Raw genomic sequence first — 19,024 nt, 5'->3', positions numbered from 1 at the left:
TTGAGGAGCTCTGTGCCAGGAACTGGAACAAAGACCAAATATGTGTTTCTTACCATCATATCAAAGTGCTCTCTGTTTTAGCCCTTGTGTCCAAGCCAAGTGATGTGAATGGGTTGCTAGAGATGACATGAATGTACAAAATTCATATAAGAATTATATCCAATTAAATACCTGTGGGAAAGCTTAAGAGTAGTTAGCAGCTTCTATCTCAAGTCACCAAGCACAGGGTACCTAGTTGGTGAAAAGATGATTTTATTTGGGTTAAGCATGTGCAGAGTACTGCAGCTGATACCGACACTGCTAATGAAATATCATGATGAGCCCTTACCATGGAGGGCTAATTACTGCTAATTACTCCCTGGCCATAAATTCATACAATCCATACAGCAACTGTGTAGATTCACATTTTAAAATATTATTCACATTTTACTGATGAGTAACAAGAGACACTGAAAATTTAGGTGACTTCCCCCAAATAACACAGCTAGTCAGTGGGTAAATCCATTCAAGGGGAGTTAGTGTTATGTTATAAAACCGATACTGCTAACCACTGTAATGTTCAAATCTTCACTGTGCCACTCAAAAATAATGTGATCTTGGGAATTTAATGTCTCTGAGTTTCAGTTTTGTGGAAGCTATAATACCCACCTAGCCAGATAATTAGGAAAATCAAGTAAGAGAGATTTTTGTTTGTTTGTTTTTTAACATACTGCACAATATGAAAGGCTTTTTGATTTGGTTTTGTGTTTATTTAGACTTTATGTTTTAGAGCAGTTCTATGTTCGCAGTAAAATTGTGGGGAAGGAACCAGGATTTCCAATTCATCCCCTGCCCCCACACAACCTTCCTCACCCAAGTGGGACGTTTGTTACAATGGATGAACCTACACTGACACAGCGTAATCACCTAAAGTCCATAGTGTACATTAGGGTTTACTCTTGGTATTGTGTATTCCACTGGTTTGGACAAATGTATCTTTAATTTTGATATCCAGAGTGTTTTTCACTGCCCTAAAAATAAATCCTCTGTGCTCTGTCCATTCATTCTTTCCCAGTCCCCCAACCCCTGGCAACCACTGATCTTTTTACTAGTTCCATAGTTATTCTTTTTCCAGAATGTCATAGTGTTGGAATCATATAGTGTGTAGCCTTTTTCAGATTGGCTTCTTTCACTTAATAATATGATTTTAATACTCCTTCATGTCTTTTTATGACTTCACTGCCCTGAAATGTTTTTATTTTTCGTACTTTGAGTTTGCATTCAAACTGAATGAGGAGAATTAAGGCAAAGGGCCAAGAAAGTTCTGTGCCTAACATGCATTTGTTTCTTATTTCTGGCATTTTCCTGATCTCTAAAGTGACCGCTTGGGGCTTTGGGAGCGACTAAGGCCAGGAGTTTCCTTTCGTATCCCCATCAGACTCACTGTAGTGAATGCCATAATAGAATTATAAAAACATGCTGGAAATGTATAAATAATGGATAAACTTTTAACTGGGAAGAATCTGGGAAAGCTTCTTAAGAGACACAGGGACTTTGATCTGACTGACAGTATGGGGCAAGGAGGACTTCAGATACCGAAGACTGTTCCAATTTAAAGAATGATTTGAGCAAAGTTGTTAAGGTGAGTGAAATCCATGTTATTCTCAGGGATGATATCCATGTTTCACCCAGGAATTACATCCATGTTACATTCAATAAACACTGGGAGAGGCCAGGCATGTTTTAAGAAATGATCTTGAAAAAGACCAACTAGAGCTCATATTCCAAAAGACTTTAAATACTGAAAGAAGGGATTTGATTACAATCTTTATGCAAGGTGGAACCTTGAGAAATTTTTGAGAATGGTAGGATCATCTCTGATTTTAAGGATTAGAGAAATTTGGGGTTTTATTGAATAATTCAGGATAAGTAGTAAAGAAGCGACAGTACTGTTTTCATCGAGATATTTGAAAAAAGCCATAGGGATAGAAACATTTGACATCTAATTGGTTGTGCAAAGGGGCTTCCCAGGTGGCACTAGTGGTAAATAACCCACCTGCCAATGCAGGAGATGTAAGAGATGCAGCTTCAATTCCTGGGTCAGGAAGATCCCCTGGAGAAGGGCATGGCAACCCACTTCAGTATTCTTGCTTGGAGAATCCCATGGATAGAGGAGGCTGGTGGGCTACAGTCCACAGAGTCGCAAAAGTCAGATACGACGGAAGCAACTGAGCACGCATGCACAGGTTGTGGAAAGTAAGTGAATACTTCCAATTCTGAGACACAAGGAGAAGGATGCTGCTGTAAACCAGGAGAAAGGAGACTCCAAGAGCCCTGGATTTGGTCAGAAAGAATGGACTGCTTCCGAGACATCTCAGCTTTGAAGTCCTGCACACCATCCCTTATATACGAGTCCAGGAGTAGACAGACTGTGGAAATGTAGGAATTATTTGTTTGGAGATGAGGGCTGAATCCAGGGAGGTGAGGTCTCAGCCTTGGGACAAACCTATGTCATAGGAGCCATATGGGAAAAAGAATGCGTCGGAACTTGGAATTTGCTCCATTGTATCTTTTCTGTCAATAGCCACACAAATATTAATGATTGATTTTGAATGCACAGTATTTAATGGATATATTTTTGTGCTATATATTAAGTACCTAGATCTTTTCCTGATCTGTTTTCTCTCAGTTGTTCAGGAAGCAAGGAACGTGGAAGAGGGTGCGCCTAACTAGCTCACCGGGCTGCGCCCTGAGTATGACCTGACCATTAACTTAACTAACAGAAAAATCGCAGATACCAAGCCTGGAAGGAACATATCATCTTCTTGAAGGCCATTATAGCAAATGCAAGTTAACATAGATGTGACATACTGCCTCTTTTCCCTGGCTGTTGCCTGTCCATGCCTTTTGTCCAATCTTCTCATCTGTCTTATAATCTTCTATCTTTTCCTCCCAACACACACACATGAACACTGAAAACTGAACATCATATGAGACTGAAGAAATTATTAATATTTGTCGTGTCCATCAAACAAAAAAGTAATAATTTATATAAACTTTACAAATAATTGAGTAACAAATTTTGCATTTCTTGGTTTACAAATAGAAATAAAATTGGGTTTTTAAATAGGACACTTCAGTTTTCTTTTTCCATAAAATAGGAGCTCTTGCAAAAAAAATTTGACGTTCCCTGCCTATCCCCACAGTGAACTTATAGACATATAAATTATGTTCAAAAGAAGGAATTAGTTGCTTGTTATGATATAATAGAGTTTCTGAAATACTCCTCATAGTAGCTGCACTGTGTCTAGACACACTCATAGTTAATATTCTTTAGCAGGAATTAGGACTGTCTTCATATGTTTATATGGATGTGCACAAAATTGATTATGATGGATTCATAGCAAAATGCTAAGGTTTACCATGCTTACTAATTCTACAACAGGTAGATACCTGATAGGAAGAACAATGAACAAACCTGTAGAACATAGCCTTGATAATTGCTATAGGAACAAATATTGTTTTGGCTATATTCATTCAGTCAGCAAGTAATTACTGAGTCCCTACTGTGACCTCAGTACTATGAAAGATACTGTGGTTACAGTCAAGAACAAGACACATCTCCACCTTCATGGAATGTAGAAGCCAGATGTTAAGCAAGTTGTTACAATAACATGCATGGAGATCATTATAATTCAGGAGATACAGGGTTTTGGAGGCACCCAGAAGAAAGATGACCTGGCCTAGAAGCTAGGGAGAGCTTCCAGAGGAAGAAGAAGGCATGACTTTTAGGCTACAAGGAGTCTGCTTTGAAGAAAGATAAAATGTTGCCGAGTTAGAGTTCTAATAAAAAATCTTATGTAACATGTAAATGTTAACCTAAAAGTGTATTGGGTATTATCCTAGATATTAAAGCTAGAATAAGAGTTCCCAGTTAATTTATATGAGTTTACTCTCAGTACACACAAATGCCTACACACACGTATTTGTATAGATAGAAAAAATAGGTGGAATACATATATACTTAGAGAATGTGTGTGTGTCTCTGTGTGCACACGCATTGGCTTTAGAATTAGCCTTCTGGGTCTAAGTTATAGTTTCAGCATGATGTGAAAAAGCTGTCTTAAAAATCAGCTTTCAAAAAACTAAGATTATGGCATCTGGCCCCATCACTTCATGTCAAACAGAAGGGGAAAAAGTGGAAACAGTGACAGATTTTATTTTCTTGGGCACCAAGATCACTACAGATGGTGACTGCAGCCATGAATTAAAAGACACTTGCTCCTTGGAAGACAAGCTATGACAAACCTAGACAGCATATTAAAAAGCAGAGATATCACTTTGCCCACAAAGGTCCATATAATCAAAGCTCTGGTTTTTCCAGTAGTCATGTATGGACGTGAGATTCGGACCATAAAGAAAGGTGAGTGCTGAAGAAATGATGCTTTCAAATTGTGGTGCTGGAGAAGATTCTTGAGAGTCTCTTGGACAGCAAGGAGATCAAACCAGTCAACCCTGAAGGAAATCAACCCTGAATATTCATTGGAAGGACTGATGCTGAAGCTGAAGCACCAATATTTTGGCCACCTGGTGCAAAGAGCCAACTCAATGAAAAAATACCCTGATGCTGGGAAAGATTGAAGACAGGAGTAGCGGGGGGCGACAGAGGATGAGATGGTTGGATAGCAGCACCAACTCAATGCACATGAGTTTGAGCAAATTCCAGGAGATAGTAAAGGACAGGGAAGCCTGGCACACTGCAGTCCATGGGATTGCAAAGAATCAGACACGGCTTAGCAACTGAACAACAACAATGATGTGACTTTAGGGAAGCTACTTAACCTAAGTCTTAGTATCCTTCTCTGGCTATTTGGGATGGTAATGGTATTACTAGAAAATAGTAACATGTTTCATAGAGTTGTAGTGCTTGCAGTCAAGATTCAATAGTCAAGTACGAGGTCAGTGCTCACAAAGTGCTCAATAGTGATTAACTCTTAACACCCTTGTCCAAATTCCCACTTCCCTGGACTGTTTTGTTTGGTTATTGCCTACTTTGGAGAAGATCGGGTTGTTGCATTCTAGTTTTCTCTCACATAAAACATCTGGCAACTCCATCTACTGTGAGTTGCTACACGGCCCCCCCCCACCCCTTTGTCAGCAGGGACAATGAGCAGTCTTTCTTGCCCTATGTGTGCTGCGGCAGAATGATTTGGAAGCAGAAAGCCTCCTCCCTGCAGTACACTCACCCCCCACCCCCGCCTCCACCAGCCTCCACCAGAGCCCATCATTAAAGCGAAGTTGTTGAGACTAATGATCTGCCTGCTGATAACACTCCTTGGGGTGCTGTGTTCATGCTGATGAGAGATGTTGGAAGAAAATCTGTTACCATCTCTCTTATTCAAGAATTTGTAAATCAAGGCATTTCAGCAGATTTGACAAGTGATTTCAAACTTCCTAAGAAAAGAATGGAGAAGCTAAGAATCACCAGAGGGATCTGTTTTTCCTTTGCATGGTGAAGCCTTCATTGTGCGATAGGTTTTTTAAAATTGAAGCATAGTTGACACACAATATTATTTAAGTTACAGGTGTGAAATATAATAATTCACAATTTTTAAAGGTTATACTCCATTTATAGTTATTATAAAACATTATCTATATTCCTCATGTTGTACAATATATCCTTGAAGCTTATTTTACACATAATAGATTGTGTGATAGCTTTTTGTTGTGTGTCTTCTAAGACACACTCCACAGATGGAGGCAGCCCACGCATTGTACTCCTGACTCTGACTCCCCCAGACAGAGAGGAGGACCTCTGATTATCCACTTCAGTGAGAGCTAACACATGAATGAAAAAGGGATTCAAAGAAGTGATTTCAAAACTCAGAAGAATTTCTCATTTCTAAGAACTTATATATATATATATATATATATATATATGTGTGGAATAAATATATTTCATCAATACCATATATACCCCTAACAGATTTAGTCAATTACTTGTGAAAGGCCTTTATAAACTATTCAGTACTATATACATGCAATCATTTCTTAAAATAATAACTACCATTAAATAAATACTTAATATGTGCTAAGAATTTTGCATTCATTGCTTTATTTATTAAATCAAAAATAGATTCGGGGACATTAAGAGAAGTCATTGAGTTTAAGCTATTTTAACCTTTTTGTACCTTGGACTATTTTGCAACATGTATGTGGTAATAATTTCTGGTACAGCATATACTTCCAACAGACAGGAACCTTCATGGACTTGTTCTTCTTCTGCTGGTTCTGCTGCTCTAAGTCACCAGGATATGTGGAAATATGGCCTTGGGGTTTCTTTGCTGGCACACATTCACACAGTGTGTGTGATTCACAATTGTGTTTCCAGTCTTATATTCCAAGTAACTGTAGTGTTGCTTCCCCTAAGATTTGATTTAGAGGTTTGAACTGTGCCTCTGAGAAAACACCAAAGGTTTGGGTGAGGTTAATTTTTCAAGGATGTTTTGGTGACTTTCAGGAGTTGTAGTCGTCATCGTAGAGGGTGAGTCCAGGAAGAGGAAGAATGAGTTATTTAATGTTGTTATCCTTTCCTAGATTTCGCCTTTTATGGATGCTGCTCATAGCCCGTTCGCCAGGAAACTGGCAGCTCAAATAGCAGGCTTTCAGGCAGTCAGACTAGGACCAACAGCATTCTTTATGCCTCTCCATTCCTAAATATCAACCTCCTAGGGAAATAACTTTGTAATTCAAAATTACCAGCATCCACTTTTTAACTGTAAGAACAGAAACCACTCAAATAATAAAGGAGAAATGTGGAAACCTCAGCATTATTTAAGACACTAGCGTAACTCTCAATGTATTTTTCTTAGTTTTTGTGTTACATTGGAGTATAATTGATTGACAATGTTGTGTTCATTTCAGATGTACAGCAAAGGGATTCAGTTATACATATACATGTATCTATTCTTTTTCAAATTCTTTTCCCATTTAGATTATTGTAGAGTATTGAGCAGAGTTCCCTCTGTTATACAGTAGGTCCTTGTGGGTTATAGGAGTTGGTTATAGCAGTGCATACATGTCAGTCCCAAACTCCCAATCTAATCCTTCCCCCACCCTTCCCCCTGGTAACTCTAAGTCATTCTTTAAATCTGTGAGTCTGTTTCCATTTTGTAAATAAGTTCATTTGTATCAATTTTTTTAGATTCACTTATAAGCAATATTTTATGTTTGTCTTTCTCTATCTGGTTTACTTCCCTCAGTATGACAATCTCTAGGTCCATCCGTGTGGCTGCAAATGGCATCATTTCATTCTTTTTATGGCTGAGTGATATTCCATTCTCTATATGCACCACTGCTTCTATCTATAAAATTTTTGCCACACTATCATTAGGCATACTCATTATAGAAAAACAGAAAGATATAAAAAATAAAATAATCTATAATCTAATAACCTTAGATAACCACTATTTTGGTATATTTTATTTCTAAGATTTTTCAAGTGTAGGTGACTGTGTGTATGTAATTTATATTTTCATACAGTGTATAAGTATGCATTTTCCTACTTTTACATATGATAATGTCCCCCATACCATTAAATTGCATTTGAAAATAGCTCACAGTTTGTTTTATTCTGATCATGAAATTGATGCAAGCACGAAATTGACATAAGCATGAAATTGATGTAATCCCAGACGAGTCCATCTTAGGGCTTCCCTGGTGGATCCGACTGTAAAGCTGTTTGCCTGCTATGTGGGAGACCCCAGTTTGATCCCTGGGTCAAGAAGATCCCCTGGAGAAGGAAATGGCAACCCACTCCAGTACTCTTGCCTGGAAAATTCCATGGATGGCGGAGCCTGATAGGCCACAGTCCATGGGGTCACAAAGAGTCGGACACGACTGAGTGACTTCACTTTCTTTCAGTTACTTTTTAAAATTCAAACAATATGGAGAAGTATAGATAAAAGAATAAATACGGAGAATGAAGGGTATCCTGCTATTTGCAACAACTTGGGTGGATTTTGAGTACATTGTGCTGTGACATAAGCCAGACAGAGAAAGACGAATACTACATGCTACCATTTGTACGCGGAATCTAGAAAAGAAAGTCAGATTCATAGAAACAGAGAGTAGAAAAGTGGTTGCCAGGGACTGGGTGTGGGGAAATAGGGAGAATTTGGTAAAAGTGTACAAACTTTCAACTACAAGATGAATGTCGTCTGAGGATCTAATGTATTTGTTGTTGTTGTTTAGTCTCTTGGTTGTGTCCAACTCTTTGCGACCCCTGGACTGTAGCCCACCAGGCTCTTCTGTCCGTGGGATTTCCCAGGCAAGAATAATGAAGTGGGCTGCTATTTCCTTCTCCAGGGGCTCTTCCCTGACCCAGGGATCGAACCCATGTCTCCTGCATTGCAGGTGAATTCTTTACCACTGAGCCACCATGGAAGCATGAGAAGCTAACATAAAACATAGTGACTATAGTTGATGGCAGTGTATTATACAACTGAAATTTGCTGAGAGAGTAGAACTTAAATGTTCTCATAAAAGAAGGAAAGGAAGGAAGGAAGGAAGGAGGGAGGGAGGAAGGGACGAAAGAAAGAAACATACATGAGGTAATGGATGTGTGAATTAACTAGATGGGAGAAATCCTCCCACAATGTATATGTAGGTCAGATCATCACACATACACATTAAACATCTTACAATTTAATTTCGCAATTATACCTCAATAAAGTTAGAGAAAAAGACTGAAATCACAAGTGCGTGTCTGTGTGTGTGTGTATTCCTCCATTGGGATATGCCCCATTGGTTTAATAACAATATTCTGGTGCAAAGTAAGCTTCATTAAATGAATAAAAGAATTTTTTCTAACCAATTATAACAGACAAATTGCAAGCCGCTATCTTCAGTATAACCATTAGAAATTGAATCTAAACTTATTTAAATTTCAGAATTAAAAATGAATCTAAATCACTTCCGTCCATCAGCAGTTATGTTTAATACCATAGTGACTTGCTGCTTTTTATACCACATGTTCATTATCTTGACCTCTTTATTCTCTTTGATGTTGATAGTTTTGTTTGGAGGCACATCAAAAATTCCAGGCTTTTATCTGCATTCATATTCCCAAGTTTATTTATAAATTGCTAAAAGGTAAACAACTTTTTAAAAAGTCAGCCAAAAGTTGTTGACAGATACATTTTTAACACCAAAGTTATGTATTCTTTCATATACATAATTCACTCATCTGACTTGTCCCATCTTTCAAAATACTATGGCTTAGATTTCAAAGAATCTGGCAGTTTCTTCTACCTCCCATTGCATAGCTGGTATGTGACAGTTTATCGTCTGTGTACAAATAACTTTTCACTTTATTACTGCATCAGATGGAATCTTTTAAAAAAAAAAATGTTTAAGGGGCAATAAGGATTCAAACTGAGTCACATGAGAGGCTATCCATTCAAATACTCAGCTCAACTGAGGCGACCCTGAGATGAGCTGATCATTTCTACTCGAAATTACATTCTCACGAGTACAACCAAAGACAACTCGAACATACTTTGTTAGTAGCCGCCAGTTTTCTTTTCACATTGATTATAAGATGCACCTCAATTTCAGAAATCTTAATATTTTCATGTTTTCAAAAGTATGTTTCCCACAATTAAGGAAATATGTACAATTGTAAGTAAATGGAAGATAGACTGCTCTATAACCTTCAGTCAATAGTAGCCATTTAAATGTATGATATGGAGTGTTTTGGAATATATATGTGTGTTCATTTATACACATATACCTCTGTATAATCGTATTAATGGTTCCATACTATTCAATTATATACATGTGCCTATCTTTTATTAATGGATATTTAGGTTGAGTTTATCCTTTTTTTTTGGCTAATATGTAAAATAGTGCAATGAGCAACCTTAAACTTATATCCTCGTGTACTTGTGTATATTTGTCCAAAAGATAAATTGCTAAAAATGGAATCACTATGTTAAACAGTATGCACATTTCAAATAATACTACGTATTACCAAATGTCCATCCAAAAATTCATACCAGCATTATGATTAGCATTTTTTCTACACACTTAGCAATACTGAGTTATACCAGTATTTCTCACCTTTTCCAATCTGGTAAAATGTGATACATGATTGTTTTTAATGCTATTTTAATTACTAAAGCTTTTAATATGTGCATAATATTTCATTCTGTCATAAATCATGATTTGTTTCACTTCAATAACTAAGCATTTAAATTGCTTCAAATTCTCCCATATGCCTTGAACATCTTTGTCCACAGTTCTTTGATCTTAAGACATTTTCTTAAGTTCTAAAATAGAGTTCTAAAATAGACAAAGATATACAAATATACCAAAATATGCAAAGTACTTTATGTATACATTTTTATATGCAGTGTATGCACACATATACAACATACACATATGTAAGATAAACTTCAAATAATTTTTCAACTGGTTAATGTAAAATTGTAACATTCAAAGATGTAGAGAAAAAGAAAAAAATAGAAAATTTTATATGTAATAACATTCCTGTGACTCTTCCTTACAAACCCATCCTGAAATTTTTTAAACAAAGTTGCTATGACTTTTTTTTTTAAAGTAACACACGTGATACTTTATTAGTCATCATTTCAGCTAAGATTCACAAGATCACAAAAGCACAACTCACCTTCTCAAGTTAAGCTCTCACGATAAATTCTTTCTGCTGACCTAAAAACTTCTAATCTTCTCTTTCAGTTCAGTTCAGTCGCTCAGTCGTGTCTGACTCTTTGTGACCCCATGAACCGCTGCACGCCAGGCCTCCCTGTCCATCACCAACTCCCAGAGTCTACCCAAACCCATGTCCATTGAGTTGATGATGCCATCCAACCATCTCATCCTCTGTCGTCCCCTGCTACTCCTGCCCTCAATCTTTCCCAGCATCAGGGTCTTTTCCAATGAGTCAGTTCTTTGCATCAGGTGGCCTAAGTATTGGAGTTTCAGCTTCAACATCAGTTCTTCCAATGAACACCCAGGACTGATCTCCTTTAGAATGGACTGGTTGGATCTCCTTGCAGTCCAAGGGACTCTCAAGAGTCTTCTCCAACACCACAGTTCATTATCTCCTCTCCTGTAATAAATGTGTATGGTGTTGAGGGGACCCTGAAACAATATTTTGGATATTGTGCCTGCCCCACAAGTTCTCCTTCTCTGTTAATGATCATGTGTGTGCTCTGTGTGTATGTGTGCCATGTGCTCAGTTGTGTCCAACTCTTTGTGACCCCATGGACTGTAGCCCTCTAGGCCTCTCTGTCCATGGAATTTTTCAGGCGAGAATGCTAGAGTAGGTCGCCATTTCCTCCTCCAGGGGATCTTCCTGATACAGGGATCGAACCCATGTCTCCTGCATTGCAGGGGGATTCTTTACCCACTGAGCCATCAGGGAAGCCTCATTAATGATAATGGCTGTCACTTATTGAGTATTTACTATGTGCAGGCACTCATATTTTCATATCCTGGCAAAACTCCCTACGTTACTGTCCTTATCAGTGTCTTCACAGTTATTGGATTGGGTAGGAAAGTAAAGATCAATGCAACATGAAAGTATTAATCTGTAACACTAGTACCTGTACTAATATCAATTTACCAGATTAACACTAGTGTCTATCCTCATCCATTACATAATATGCAGATTTGGTCAATTTCTTCATAAACATCTGAAACAAATAATAGACATATGATGCAGAAACAGTGCACATTTATTGCAAAGTGAAATTGCCAACCTTAGAAAGAATATGGGGTTCCATGAAGTCAAGGGAAGTGATGGTATAAAGCTCTTTAGGTCATATTCAAAGTCATACTCAATTGAGGGTTTAGCAAAAATAAAACTATTAATAATTGAAGAAGATGAAATAAAGGAAGCTCATATTATAGCCACTTTGAAAGAAAAACAAGAAATTGAGAGGCCCTTAGAAAAATTGCTAAAACTCTCAATTAACCCTGCAATATAGAATCACTTTATAATCATGAATGAAAACCGAATCTGAAACTAGACTGGTATATAAATCTATAGTACAATTTTTTCCAGAAAAATATGCGTTTCCTCAAAATATCCACATAATCACTTTTCTTCATTCTAGGAATTCACTGATTATTTGATTGCAGTGTGTTAATAAAAGATATTTTCACAAATTTAGTTTATGACAATTTCGACTGTCAATCAAGCTTTTTTATCACTATAGCCTATGAAATTTTAGCAGCCATTTAAATGCATTCATTCTAAGTGACTCTTTTTCTTATACTATCAGATAAGGCATTCTGTATCATAATAGTAGTTGTCACAGTATCTGCAAAAAATACAATATCCATTTTCCAGAATGATGATAGTGGACATCAGAGAGGTTACATAATTTTTCCAAGGTCACACAATAAGTGAATAAAGTCAGGATTCAAGTTTTATTCAATCTGATTCCAACATTATTTTTATGGAATATATTCTATAAATTATATTGAATTGATTATACTTTATTTACTAATCCTACTGATATGATCTGCATTTTTTTTTTAGAAAAAGCTAATTCAATTCTCACTCATGCTGCTTAGTACAACTCCTGGAATTTTTTTCTCTCCTTTCATGCATTCTACACTCTGTGTTGCTTCCATCTGTGGGTTCTGTCTCCTGCATTCTCACTCCTGGATAAAAGTGGGTCACTTGCCCTGCGTGTACAGCAGGCCTGGTAGAGTGGCAGTTGTTTGGGTTGGTAGACTGCAAGCATGGGAACAGTCTTCTAAGCAAACAAGACTGCCTTTTCCTGCTGTCCATACTTCAGGTGGTACTTTCAGAATAACTTTTTCCAGCCCCAGATGAACAGAGAGTAAAATTTGCAGCTCTTTTAACACCTGGCATTTGTAAGTGCAAATCCTCTTTACAGTCAGGTAGGTTTGGTGGCCCTGACATCCCAATTTGATAGGGATGCAGTTAGAATCACTGACCTGCCCAAGGGCAGATATTAACTAAGAAACACAGTCATGGCTGAAACTCACAGTGTGCGATGAAGTTCTAGATTCTTTACTGTAACATCAAAACATAATAATTAAAAGCATAGATGTCTTGGCTCTCTGGATTTGAGCTAGTTACTTAAGCTTCCTCATCTTGGTGAGGTGGTTATATGAATTAAAGGAGATAATATGAAGCATCACATGGAGTTAAGACACAATAAATAACATCTACTACCGTTTATGGAGCCTATAGTGACAAATGCTACAAACACCCCTGAAGGAAGTACTACTCTGACATAAATTCTTATTTAATTTAAAACAACTGAAAATAAACCTTCATGAACTGAACTGGCCTTGATGTGAAAAGATATTCTAAATTTCAACTTTGTGAAGTGGAAAACATACAGAAAATGGAGAAACATGTACAGAAGGTGAGGAGGAAATGAGACCTTGCCCACTCCTCAGGCTTGCTCTGGACACACCATGAAGACACACTTTTCCATCACACAAAAGACTGGCAATAGTGCAGCACCAGGCCCCTCTGTGCAACTTGGTGCACAAACAGTCATTTATTTGCCAAGTAAACCTTGTGCTGTTACTCAATTTCTGTACCTAGGTATTTTGCTTCTTTTTCACCCTCTTTTTTTTTTTTTTTGTATTTTTCCCTTTCTCTTCTAAAATCTCTCTCCCTTTCCCTTTCTTCTTTAATATTTTTACATATACAATCCCTACTCCTTACTCACTTATCTTTTTCACTTTTTATTGACATATAGTTGACTTGTGCTTTGGCCCAGCCACTTCATTCTTTCCGGAGCTGTTAGTAATTGCCCTCTGCTGTTCCCCAGTAGCATGTTGGACACCTTCTGACTTGGGGGGCTCATCTTCCAGTGTCATATATTTTTATCACAGTCCAAGGGGTTCTCCAGGCAAGAATACTGGAGTGGGTTGCCATTTCCTCCTCCAGTGGACCATGTTTTGTCAAAACTTTTCACTATGACCTTTCCGTCTTGGGTGGCCCTGCACGGCATGGCTCATAGCTTCATTGAGTTACACAAGCCCTTTCACCATGACAAGACTGTGATCCATGAAGGGATGCTTTCGAACTGTGATGTTGGATAAGGCTCTTGAGAGTCCCTTGGACAACAAGGAGATCAAACCAGTCAATCCTAAAGGAAATCAACCCTGAATATTCATTGGAAGGACTGATGCAGAAGCTGAAGCTCCAATACTTTGGCCACCTGATGGGAAGAGTCAGCTCACTGGAAAAGACCCTGATACTGGGAAAGATTGAGGCAGGAGGAGAAGGGGACGACAGAGGATGAGATGGCTGGATAGCATCACTGACTCGATGGACATGAATTTGAGCAAACTCTGGGAGATAGTGGAGGACAGCAGAGCCTGGCGGTCCACAGCCCTTGGGTTTTCAGAGTCAGACCCAACTTAGCGACTGAATAACAACATAGTTGATTTACCATGCTGTGTTAGTTTCAGGTGTACAACACAGTGATTCAGTTATAATACATACATACACACATATATATATATTCTTTTTCAGATTATTTTTCCTTATAGGTTATTACAAAATATTGAGTGTAATTCCCTGTGCTATATAGTAGAATGACCTCTTCTTGTAAAGATGTCATACTAATTTTTTTTAACCTTGGGTTTTGTGTGCATGTGTGTACCTGTGTGTGTGTATGTAAGTTTGCTTGGTAATGAGAGTCATAGAAAACTGCCTTTCAGAAAACGTTGTCACACTATGGTGATTGTGTGTGCCTTTTTCCATTTCTCAGAACTCCCTAAGTATGCATGATAATTACTTTCCAGGACCACAGAATTGCTATTTTGTCAGAAGTTGACAAGCTAATGGCAGCAACTTGTGCTTCTAGGGGGACTACATATGTGCCCACAGATGACTAATGTAATTTTGTTCTGACTTCTTTGTTCCAAGAGCAGAATAAGTAAGAGTTCGGGACACAAAGTCAAGAAGTACTAAGTTTGCATCTCTATTCTGTTCTTACTATTTACTAACTGGATGACTGTAGGCAAGGCTATTAAATGACTTGAAACCTCAGTTCTCCCATCTGGAAAAGAGGGATAATAATGGCAATTTCATAATAGAGATATTATCAAAATTAAGAGTTAATATCAGTAAAACCCCTTGAATAGTTCTTAGGATGAAGTAAGAGGTATAAAGTTTTCATTATTGCTACTATTGTTTTCATTAGAGTTGGGAGACCTTGGATTGAATTTTGGCTTTACCACTCACTAGCAGAGTGAACTTGGGCTAGTGAAGTAGAAATAATTATCCTGACTCTGTTTATCCCCTCAATGTATAAAGAACAAAAAGCATGTTAATGTTTGATATTTTATTTTGTTGTAGAACAAACATAATAATTGCTATTTCTATCTTGAATTCTTTACAAATAATCATTAATAGTAATATGATTGTTGTAATACTGAACTGTTGTCTAACTTCCTGGAGTCTTTATTTTTTATTCACGTCTAATATTACAGTCCTCTTCTATACTGTAAGCTCCATGAAGGGAGGGGTAGGTACATCTCAGACATTTCTGTGAATCTCTCAGCATCTAGCACAATGCCTACTTGTACAGGACCTCACATTCAAATGAATCAAAAGATAAATATGCATTCAAACAATTTTCATCTCCTGTTAGTCCAAGCATTATATCAAGTAACTTGAATAGATGATAGCCACCCACGTACTACACAAGAAATGAATCAAGTAACTTGAATAGATGACAGCCACCCATGTAATACACAAAAAATTTAACATGCATGATAGAATTCACTGTTCTTATCATAAGAGAAATTTAGACTTGGAAGAAATTTGAAAATTTTGGTCTATCTCCTTGCTTAGTGAAGAATACTATTTGTGATATCATCTCCCTTCATTCTCTGCCTCAAAAGCTACTCAAATTCAGAGTCAACTCTAATACAACAATGTTAGTAAAGCTCACCTTGACAAAATAACAGCAACAAAAACAAGATGTTTTTCAAGTACATACTGTCAACTACAAATTGGCACTTTCCATCTACCTCTACAAGGAGTAAATTATGTGCTACTTCAACTGCTGACTTTCAACACCCCCTGAAAGGAGTTCAGGGTGGAGAGCTGAGGCACTCTGTGCTCTGGGAAAAACTGGCAGAACAGGTCTCCAGATAGATATTTTATGAACAAATTCTTTTATTTTATGAACCAATTCTTGTATCTCCTCATATCTAGAAAAGCACTAAAATCCTTCATGGTGACATCTGCTCCTCCAGACTAGCAGAAACCTTCTGCAAAAAAAAAAAATACATGAGTTTGATTGCATGTATTCCCCTTTCACCAAAACCACATATATACTGATCTTTCCCCTACCTCTTTGGAGCAGTTCCTCAGAGCTGTCTGAAATGCTCTGATAGTTCTGAGAAATGTTCTCATTTTGCCCCCAAATAAAATTCATAATTCTCAATTTTGTGTGTGTGTATTTTTTAAGTCAGCAATACCATTTTAAACATTTCACAAATTTTATCCCATTTGATGTCCACCACAAGATGCTTTTAAACTGTGGTGTTGAGAAGACTCTTGAGAGTCCCTTGGACTGCAAGGAGATCAAACCAGTCAATCCTAAAGGAAATCAGGCCTGAATATTCATTGGAAGGGCTGATGCTGAAGCTGAAGCTCCAATACTTTGGCCACCTGATGTGAAGAGCCAACTCATTGGACAAGACCCTGATGCTGGAAAAGATTGAAGGCAGGAGGAGAAGGGAACAACAGAGGATGAGATGGTTGGATGGCATCACCAATTCAATGGACAGGAGTGTGAGCAAGCTCTGGGAGTTGGTGATGGACAGGGAAGCCTGGTGTGCTGAGGTCTCAAAGAGTCTGACACGACTGAGCAACTGAACTGGCTGACAAGCCTTCAAAATAGATATTACTATCTATTTTATTTTAAAGATGAGGAAACCAAGTCACAGTCAAATTAAATAGCGTATTCCTTGTCATATAGATTGTAAGTGGAGGAGCTGGGATTCACACCCAAGTCTATAAGATTCCAGAGCCCTAGCAGCATTTAAGTCAAGGAGCAACATTTCCTGTTCTGCTCATCGGGCAATTTTGCAGTGAAAAAACTTCACAGTGCTGTCACTTGAACTATTGTCTTAAGCTCTTACTTGCATATGTTACTGTTACTAGTTTTTAGAAATGCTTTTATCTTATTTTCTGGAAGTTGACATATTTGTGTCTCCAAATGTGTAAAAAAAATATGTAAAAATACGTTACAAATAGTAAAGGCTCCGTAAATATTTGGCATATTCATTCAAAACACCATGAAGGGATACTCGTTTCAAATCAGTTTATTTCTGTGTGAGAAAATTGCTCTTTCTGTTTAAAACTCTTTAGATTCCTAAAACAAAATTATAGAATCCTACTGCACAAAGATTATGGAATCTATTGCCTTCATTTTATGGTTGAGAAACCTAAAGATAATTGACTTGCCCAAGGTCACAAAGCTATTAACTTTCAGATCCATGGCCATGAACTCTGGCCCCTAGAGTCACTGTCTGGTAATATTATTTCAGATATTCGAAAGTAGTTTCGAGGCTCATCTTGGTCATGAGGTTTGAATTTTTCAGCATCTTAGACATTCTCCTAGTTTTAGCCCAGTTTTCCAATAGTCAAATTAACAAAGACTTTCTAAGGTACTGCAGGGAAACAGAAGCATTCATTTATTACTGATAGCATTTTCATTGAGTATAATCTTTATGTAAAATAATATGGCATTCTTAGTATTCAAAAATTGATCTGCCTTATGGTTTGGTTGTCCCACTTTGTAGTAATAAAACTACATCTTAAGAAAATAATTGAAAGAAAAAGACCAATTTGTACAAAGATGGATTTAGAATAGTTTGTACCTAGAAATGGCCGAACATTTGGAGAATCTTTTTTGTAGAATAATATATACTCATGGAAATGATGTGTAGGCCAGATAGCAATAAGGAAAATTATGTAATAAATGAAAAAAATAAAAAAGAAGATGGCATATTAATTGCAGTGTATAGAGATGTGAAGAAATTAGAATTGTAAATTGTGGGTCCTTTAAGGTAAAAGGGTTCTTTGTCAAATCTTGCTATTTCTCCTTCTGTGGCATTGTTGATTAAACCCGCAGTAACAACTATGGTGCCCAGAAGTAAACATAGCTAGAGTATAGGGTTGTTGGAAGGATAGAGAGGAGGTGTGTCAAGAAGAACAGATCTGGGCCAGGCTGCATGTCTCAGTCCATTCTGAATTCTATGACAAAATGCCACAGACTGTGTGGCTCACAAACAACAAAAATTCTTGAGAACAAGGATTGTGTTTAATAATCTTTGAATCCCCAGCACCTACCACAATGCCTGATACATAGTAGATAATAAGCAAATATTTGTTGAGAATCAACGCCCACATCCAAGACACTGAAAGTCAAGGGAAGATAGAAAGCAGACACTAGCATGAACTAGAATTATCAAAGAAAACGTTATTGGGGAGGGAAATATACAAAGGGTAGATCTTCCCATAATCAGAGAAGAAGATGACAGTTACTGAAGGTAAAAGATAAAAAGCATAACGTGTAGTGTGTGATGAGGTGGGGAAAATTAAATGTGTTTTGTTTGATAGGAAAGAGAAGCAGTGAATGTGTGACATAATTAAATACTTTGTTCTTATTAAAACTCTTTTCTTCAGTACTATGTCCAGAGAATGTTAAAGAAGGCAACGATCCTAAACTTAGTCCTTTTGGAAACCTCAAGGTGTATCAAAAGCATATAAAAATGTTTCTTTTAGACAAATTATATATTATAAACAGTTTCCCAGGTGACTAGTAGTAAAGAATTCAACTGCCAAGCAGGAGACAAGGGTTCTATCCTGGGGTCGGGGAGATCCCCTCGAGAAGGAAATGGCAACCCACTCCAGTATTCTTGCCTGGGAATTCCCATGGACAGAGGAGGCTGGCGGGCTGTAGTCCATGAGGTCACAGAAGAGTAGGACACGACTTAATGACTA

At 37.5% G+C, this 19,024-nt stretch overlaps 1 protein-coding gene across 21 annotated transcripts in view; it reads left to right on the top strand.

Moving 5' to 3' along the window:
* The window catches only part of SGIP1 (SH3GL interacting endocytic adaptor 1), a 233,782-nt gene that overhangs the window by 184,512 nt on the left and 30,246 nt on the right, over nt 1-19,024 (top strand). The window lies entirely within an intron of this gene.

This window comes from Giraffa tippelskirchi, chromosome 5 (assembly GCF_054371585.1).
Source record: "Giraffa tippelskirchi isolate mGirTip1 chromosome 5, T2T-mGirTip1v1.2.pri, whole genome shotgun sequence".
Lineage (NCBI taxonomy): Eukaryota > Metazoa > Chordata > Mammalia > Artiodactyla > Giraffidae > Giraffa > Giraffa tippelskirchi.
The sequence above is the reverse complement of the archived record's forward strand: the minus strand, read 5'-3'. Positions and strand labels throughout refer to the sequence as shown.